Here is an 8897-nt window from a genome sequence, read left to right as displayed (position 1 = left end):
TTTTTTCAAAGTTGAACTTGCATTAATTTTACATGGCTTTCTAAACATGCGGCTCTTTTGTGCGAGACGCGAGTGCAACAGTAGTAGATGTCCGTCTAGAAAATGCGTGAAATATGCGTTCTGTGTGAACGGCTTGGTTTCAGTTTTGACGTAAACAAGATCTTCTCCGTATTGATTTTCTCTTTTCCTGCAATATTTGTAATTAACAATGCAGCAGCGCCGCATCTAGTGGCTTCAACTGGATAGGCTAACAAAAACATTATAATGCAACGACACTTACATCGGCATCGCATCTCGTGCGCCACTGATAAGGCTGCCTCCTTAACGCACACCTAAAATTCGAATGCAATGTTTTTGCATTCGAATGTGGATTTTTATTTTAAATTCGACGAATAGTCGAAATTCGAAAAAAAAAAATTGACAGCCCTAGTTTCCTGTAGTGTGTTTAGGCACATATTAGATTAGGATTTAGTGGCTTTAACAAAAGCCATGAATCGAAGGTTACCAATTACCAGTAGAGACCAACAGGCACCATTACAGTTTCCATTAAACCCAATACAATTTTCATTATAACCAGTAAAACATTACAAATTATGTGATGGTTTCAAACAAAAAAATTCGACAGAGGATTGAAATAAATGTATTATTGTATGAACTAAAATACTTGAAAGACTAATCACCTTATAGGCGACTTCATTTACTCTATTTTCTAACTCAATAGCTCTCAAATGTAACCAGTTGTAGAATCGCTGCTGTCTCTTTATGAATGAATGGAATATTCATGCCAGACAATGCGGAGTGATAAATAGCAGTGGACGCTTGGACTAGGGGTGTCCTGTGATTTTACTATAGTGCTATAGGGTACATGCTGTGTATAGTGAGAGAGGCGGGCAAAGGTAATCTGATGTAACTGTTTGCTTTTTTCCCTTTTAGCTTCTCCCAACTGCCTTTATCTTCATGTCTTTTGCTTGCCATCACGAGCCCTCTCTCCTTCGCATCAGTTTCGTTTTCTTATAAGCAAAAATATATTGCATTAGCGCCCCCTTTTGTCGGCCGTCAATGTCACTTGATCTGACACTTTTTCTTTGATGATGAACCAGCCAGGCCGATGGCCATCGGATGGATCGACGGCCGTTCTGGACTTCTCCAGAACGTCCAGATGGCCAGTCCACCCCTATTCATACCCTTAACTCAGTACTAAGCTGAAGCGCCTTTACAGCCCTTTGTAAGTCTTTAAAGTCTTTTTTGGGTATGATGTGACAAGCGTTGCTCATTAGCATTTGGCAATTATCTGCCATTCTTCTCCTCACCTCTTCACCTCTCAAGCTCTGTCAGGTTGGATAGTGGCAGACGCACATTTTTAGGTTTCTCCAGAAATATTTGATTGGGTTCAAGCCCAGGCTGGCTGGGCCATTCAAGGACATTCACAGAGTTGTCTATAAGCCACTCTTGCTGTGTTTAGACTGGGTCATTGTCCTGTTGGAAGGTCAACCTTCCGCCCAGTCTGAGGTTCTGAATGCTCTGGAGTTGGTTTTCATTAAGGCTATCTCAATATTTTGGTGCACTGAGCTTTTCTTTAACTCTAACAAGTCCCTCAGTCCTTGTCTTTCGCAAGGAACTGTATTCTCTGAAGTCTTAATATCTAATACTACATATCTAACTTTACATCTTTACTGGAAAAAAAAGACTGAAATATAAAAAAAAATTAATTTTAATTGCATGAATTTGCATATAACATTAAAGAATGTGTCTGCTATGAATTCGCTTTGGATAAAAGCGTCTGCAAAATGACTAAATGTAAATGACTAAATGAATTAAATATCAATTGGCATAAACAAAACAAAAAAACTGTTACATGATATACCATTGCTATCTTTAATGAGACTTTAGGGACAATCCTAAAACTTTATTAAGTTTCAGTTCATTTGCAGTTTTCACTAGGATATTGCTCGTGTTCTGGGTTGTAATCCGCTTTTGCAAAGCATTCGGCTGCTTTCCTGTCACATTCACAGTTGAACATCTCACAGGGGCGATTCTTGTCAGCTGCAAGAAACAAAAAAAATGTAACAGTCCAAATATGTGCCACAAGCCAGATGCAGTTCAGGTCTCAATTACTAACAGAGCTTGCAGATAGACTTCTTTAGTACAATCTTAGTCTTACTTACAATCAAGTCTTACTGAGTGTAGCATCTTACCATTGCAGGTGACTTTCTTTGCCGCTTTGTCACATGAGAATGAGTAGACTTCAGTGTAGGGGTTGTCTAAGATACCCCAACAGTCTTCATGTTGCTATGAGTCAGAATAACACTGATCATGCGCCTCACAGCACCTAGAGAGATAGAGAATACAGTGGACATGATTTCAAAGTTTGTTGCCTTCATTTTTATCAATAATTATTCTGTTTTAGGATATTTGTGTTGCTTGGCTGCTGTGGAAAAGAAACAAAAACTGTAGCCACTTTCTTGATGGAGAAATGCCTACAAAAATAAATACATTTGTGCAACATTTGAACATTTATAAACTATGCACTAAACGTCTCAGCCTGAGAAGGCCGAAGTGTGACTGACAAAACTGATTCAGCCGATTAATTCAGTGTCCCTGCATATAACCTGATGTTTAAATCTGACCTGTCCAGTTCATCCACCGTGGTGCTTGAGCCTCCTAGTCCACAGTAGCATCCGTAGTCTACGTAATCCAGTATAGGCCAGCTATCAGGGTTGGCACAGATGATCATATCCCTGAACTGCCACACCGCACGGTAGTCTAGAGGCGCCACCACTGTTGAACAGTGATAGTTTTTCAGTGCTTATACTGATTAGCAATCTAATTATGCAATAGAATTAAAATGTTATGTAAACAACAGACTGTATTCTTAATTATCAGCTGTTCTATACTTACCAAACTGTCTAAAAAAATACAAAAATGCTTTTAAATTCCAGGCTTTAAATTGTAGGAATACAATACATGTGAACCATTTTTATCACATATTTATGATTTTTTTGCACGCACACACACACACACACACACACACATGTCTTGTAAAATCTTTAATCCACCATCTGCCTTACAAAATACTTATGCGAGATGTATAGCAATTGTGAGAGATGTATAGCAATTATATGACTGGTTTGTGCTTCATCCAGTATTCCATGGACCTTGTAGAGACTAGGGAGGTCTGTTGTAACACAGCTAGTTTTTATGACCAATTACTTTAAGTATTTTAAACTAATTATTTGCAGAATTAAAATTTGATTATCAGAGTACAAAATGTACATATAAAATATAAAATTTAAATGGGCATCCATGTTTCCACCGTGGTAGTCACTGCACTTTCTTTCTTTTTTAAACAGTTTAGGGACCAGATGTAGTTTTAAAAATAAGTTAAATTTAATATGGGAATATTAAACAACAACAGAAGTTGCAGACATTGAAACAAAATGTGTTGAAACAACACTCTCCGCACTTCCCAAAGCTCATTTCACTCTACAATCTTTTTAGTATGCACAGCTTTCTAACTTTAGGTTCTTGTTTAATAGAAATACTACTCACAAAAATGAAAATTCTGTCATTTTCGTACCCTCATGCTATAAAATAAACTGTCTGACTTTCTTACTTCTACAGAACACAAAAATAGCCCACTGCATTCAATTGTATGGATGCTCAAAATACCTTCTTCTGTGTTGCACAGAAGACACAATGCTTTTTTTTTGGAACAACATCAAGGGGTAAATTATGACAAATTTTGTTTGGGTGGAGTATCCCTTTAAGTTCTGTTACAGCATTCTCATAAAATATTTGATCTAATAAATGAACAACAAAACCAGAAGGTAGTTATTAGTTCAATTATTGAACTGACTAAATAAAAAAAATGCTGTTTAGCAAATTATATTTAATATCTCTATAAGTTACATTTTTGGTTTGCATAAATAATAAAATATAATAAATAAAATAAAACAAGGAGCTGAATAGTGGAACGTATATTAAGTGTACTCACAGGTGGGCAGACTCACACTCAGGATAAGAGACAGGAAGGTGTTCATGGTGAAGACTAGATGAACAAGTGTTAGTAGCCATTTATTTATAGGTCTAAAACTTATTTATATAACCTTGATGGGAAGTGCACATTGATAAGCTAACTTTGTGAATTAGAAACATAAGATATGTTAATAAATATGCATGCACACACACAAGCGCCCAAAAGGAAAGTTGCTGAGATTGTTAGTTTTGTCCAAGTTGAGTGTGTTTATGTATTGTCTATGTGTACCTACTTAACCATATTTTGGGGACAAATTTGTACCCAAAAGTGAGCTTAACCTGACAAAATCACCAAAAACCTCCCTTTGCGGATGTCCTCATTGGTATAACTAGTATAAACAAGTATTAACTAGTATAAAAAAATAAACAAAGTTTTTTTTTAAAAATTGCAAAAATGCAGAAAGTTTTCTGTAAGGGTTAGGTGTAGGGTTGGTGTAGGACAATAGAATATACAGTTTGTACAGTATAAAACCATTATGGCTATGGAATGTCCCCATTTAGATAGCTAAGTAAATGTGTGTGTGTGTGTGTGTGTGTGTGTGTGTGTGTGTGTGTTTATCTTTGGGAACGTCAGCATGTGTTTGCAATTTGCACAGCTGGTTCAAGATGAATTCAGTTTTCTCGAAAAAGCATGAGGATTTCATAAGGCTTGGAAAAAGTTACAAAATGCTTGAGTACATGCAAAACAGCTGTCGGCACACAAAAGGGTTTAAATGACCAAAATGACAACAAATAACATGTTCAGTGCATGCACATTTCACTTATTGCAGGGTATTTTGTTGTGGTATATGAGTGTGAGAGTGACTGTGATTGCAGTGAGAGCAGTAAGAAAGCTGCTGGTCTCTCTGGAAGCTGAGCTGCAAACACTCGAGGGCAGATGATTATTGGAGGCATTATAAGGGGATTGAGCAAAACACTCCGCTGCAGCCTTGTCGCACTTGCATATGAACATTTCACACTCATCATTACTGTCTGAAAGAGAAAAAGAGAGGTTGTATAAAGGAGTATGTTTAATTTTATTAAATACGCACTTCAGCTATTACTTGCAGATAATATAAGACTATAATATAACACAAGGCCACTTAAATGTACTCAAAGAGAGTACACTTTAAAGACAGTGTAATAACACACTTATGTACACTTAAAATGTGATGTGTTTTAAAGATCTTTTGTTGTGATTTAAAGTACACTTATGTGTTGAACACACTAAAGCACATGTAAAGTACTTGATTATAATTTGTCTGTAGTGTTTTATTTAATATTAAAGTTAACATTTTACTAAACTACAACTTCATCATTACAAATGTCTAATTACAAATTAATAGTTTATTTGCAAAAACAGATAATTCGATAAAATGTGTTTTATTATGTTATCATGTTTTTATTGTGTTAGTTAGCTGTATTTTTTTTTTAACCTAATCAAAATAACCCAACTGCAGTTTGATTGAGATTTATTGGAATGCACGATGAAAAAACATGATTTTCAAAAATAGTTAAAAACAGAGTTATCTGTTTTTGCAAATGAACTCTTCAAACATACTTTACCATAAATGCTTGTCAGTATTCAAAAGTACACATTTTCACTTTATTTCACTTTATTTCATGGTATCCTTGTTACACGTTACATGTACTTACTATTATAATAACAACAAATTATGCATAATTACATGCAAGTAACCCTAAGCCTAACCATATACTAAGTAGTTAATTAATATTACTCTGTACTTAAATGTATAATTACACTGTAATGAGGACACCTTAAAATAAAGTAACCGAAGTAGCCTAATTATGAAATTACATGTATATGTCCTACCTTAGTGGCTCAAAAAAAAGGTCAACTAATTGCATTTATTATAAGATTGAATTTTAATACATTTTCACTTAATTTCAATTAACATGCAATAATTTGTCTGAAAGATATATAGTTTGCAGTATATTTTTCTGTACTCTTTAAAAATGCTCAGAATTATATTTTGATGCTCAAAATGCTCAGAATTATATTATATAAAGTTAACTTATACAACAGTTAATTGTGTTCCATTGGTTGTATGTCTGTTTGTTTCAAACAAACTGTCAGTTTTGTATTAGTTGTGGGGAATTTCATTAAGTTTTTCTGCAGTTATAGCCAACGTTACCTTTACGACTGAGCCATTGAACCAACCGATTCGTTCAACAACACTGGTTCAGTCAGGAATTTTGAGTGAATCATTGATTCATTCACTCAACCGATTCGTTCAACAACACTGGTTCAGTCAGGAATTTTGAGTGAATCATTGATTAATTCACTCAACCGATTCGTTCAACAACACTTTTTTGTCTGTTTGTTTTTTTTATGTGTGTAAATGTTACATGTGATGTCACTGATATATATATTTTTCTTCATGTTGGCATCCCCGCATTTTCACTCACCCAGACACGTGACCGTTTTGGTATTCTCATCACACTTGTAGTCATATGTGTTTGTGTAGGGATTGTCAAACACTGATGAGCAGGACTGAAGGGTCTTTGCTGTGCCATAGCAGGCATCATGGGTAAAACAACACCTACCAGGTCATTAGAGAAAGACCATTAATAATACACAATTACTCAGAATAAATACTGTGTAATAAACACTAACACATTCTCACTGAATATAATATAATACACTAACTGGTCGAGCTGGTCAACAGGCGTCCCTGTACCACCTAAACCGCAAAAGCAGCCATAGTCTGCAAAGACCAGCAGCGGTGTACTGTCCGGTACTGTGCACTTAATCATGTCCTCGAACTGCAGCAAGTTTTTAATGCTGTTTAGATGAGCTACAGAGAAGATATTACTGGTAAACTCAAGTGCTAAATATGGTTTCGAATCAGTTTGAGTAATAAAGCAAATCTACTGACAGGAACAAACTGCTAGCGTGTTAGAATCTGTTGCATTATTTACACTATACCATTCAAAAGTTTGGGGTCTGTAAGGTTTAATACTTTTTTCAGCAATGATGCATTATATTGATCAAATGTGTCAATTTTGTTTAAATCAGTTCACATGAAATTAGAAAAAGTTGTAATGAATCAGTATGTTATTGTTAAGAAGGCTATGGTTAACAGTACTTACATGTTGGCAGAGTCACAGTAAGGATCAAGAGTGTGAGACAGACAGCCATACCACTGCAAGAAGCAAATAACTTCATAGTGTATATATTATTGTAGATCTATTAATTTTATTGTTGTTTTCTCACACATTAGGAAAAAGGAGATTTCTCAGAGATTAGAAATTTGCAGCAGCTTTTTGTCTCCTGTCTGAGATCCTGGAGCTTAACCATGTTCAAAAAGGCCATTGAGATCAGTCGAGAGAATGTGCATATTGCTTTGGATAAAATAGTGTCATTTTTTAAACATTACATGAAAATTAAAATATACCAACCCAAACTCTATTTTTACAAGCTGTCTTGAGCAGTGTTGTTCTAAACTTCATATCCCTTACAACCTTTTACCTCTAACTAGGCACAAATCTTCTTGGGCACAATGCTTGTGCTGTATAGTTTAATTCCTCACTTGGCATCGTGTATAAGTGTCTTCTGAATAAATAAAGGCATGTTGGAGAACTGAGGCTGGTTGGTTGTGGCTTCACATGTCAACTAAAACACACCTTTCTCTTGATGCAGTAAAACACTGTGACATAATTCTCATGAGACAAACTACCTAAGCTAAATGATGCAAAACACAGATTAAGACCCCAGGAGAATGAATATTCAACCTGCTTTAAACAAATACATACTTTACACCACTGCTCCCTTTACTGTGTATTTTATCTATTTATAAATAGTGTATTTCTATCTGTTATGTAATCCAAATATAGCCATATAGAGAGCAAGGTTGTATAATTTATAAAAGGGCTTAAATTCCTTTTCAGTCACAGTTAACAACACTCTTTCCTCTAACTTAATTTCATTTATTATAAATGACTAAAATAATATGTGGGATAATTGTAGCTTATATGATCTTACTGTAGACAGTGCATTACTCTCAATAACAGCGCAGATGTATTTCTGACTATATTATGTGACACCTTTGCATGCTACCATTTATTCATAATGTTCGTAATGGAAAAGTCAATATAATAAAGAAAATATAAAGTCAATATAACAATGACTATTTCACTATCTTACCTCCAATATCCAAAGGCTTCCTTTCTGGCTAAATTATTTAAGCAATAAACGCTGTAATTTTCCAATGCAGTAGTTCTACTATAGCGAGATAAAGCGCTATGCCAATCACTATGACTTGCACCATATCACTGTCTCTTCTCTAATTGACAGCCTTCCTTTTGTAGACAGGATTTTTTTTTTTTATTTGTACATGTGAGCAGCTTGTTATTTAAGTCAACCAGTCTGTCGACTAGTTTGGTGCATTACATACTTTGCATTGTTCATGAAACCTGTCACATACCTTTATGACAGAGAAAAAAGACTTTTAACTGAACTTCACATCTCAAAGTAAGAGATTAAAGGGGGTCATATGATGCGATTTCAAGTTTTCCTTTCTCTTTGGAGTGTTACAAGCTGATTGTGCATAGATAAGATCCCTAAAGTTGCAAAGACTAAAGTCTCAAACCCAAAGAGATATTCCGGCTGTTCTGACTCACAGTCTGTAAGTACGTTTTCATATTTAAACAATTTGCCACTGACGATTCAAACGTGAGTTTAGAGCAGTGTAGAGTAGCGCTTGTTGTATGTCATTTCTCCGATCACAAATGCAGACATGGTTTTATGTTTACGTGGTGCGATACGCAACGCGAAAAAAGACAGTATAAGTCATTATAATCCGTAATTATGTCCCCACTGGATGCAACAAATGCCTCGTTTATAATGGGTTTTAATGTTT

At 35.3% G+C, this 8897-nt stretch overlaps 1 pseudogene; it reads right to left on the bottom strand.

The window, feature by feature from the left end:
- Positions 1-1655: 1655 nt before the first annotated feature.
- LOC107712446 (phospholipase A2 GL16-1-like) lies at positions 1656-6792 on the bottom strand (annotated as a pseudogene).
- Positions 6793-8897: the final 2105 nt, after the last annotated feature.

This window comes from Sinocyclocheilus rhinocerous, unplaced genomic scaffold, assembly GCF_001515625.1.
Source record: "Sinocyclocheilus rhinocerous isolate Xijiao unplaced genomic scaffold, SAMN03320098_v1.1 scaffold87, whole genome shotgun sequence".
Lineage (NCBI taxonomy): Eukaryota > Metazoa > Chordata > Actinopteri > Cypriniformes > Cyprinidae > Sinocyclocheilus > Sinocyclocheilus rhinocerous.
Note: the sequence above shows the minus strand (reverse complement) of the source record. Positions and strands in the feature narration are given on the sequence as shown.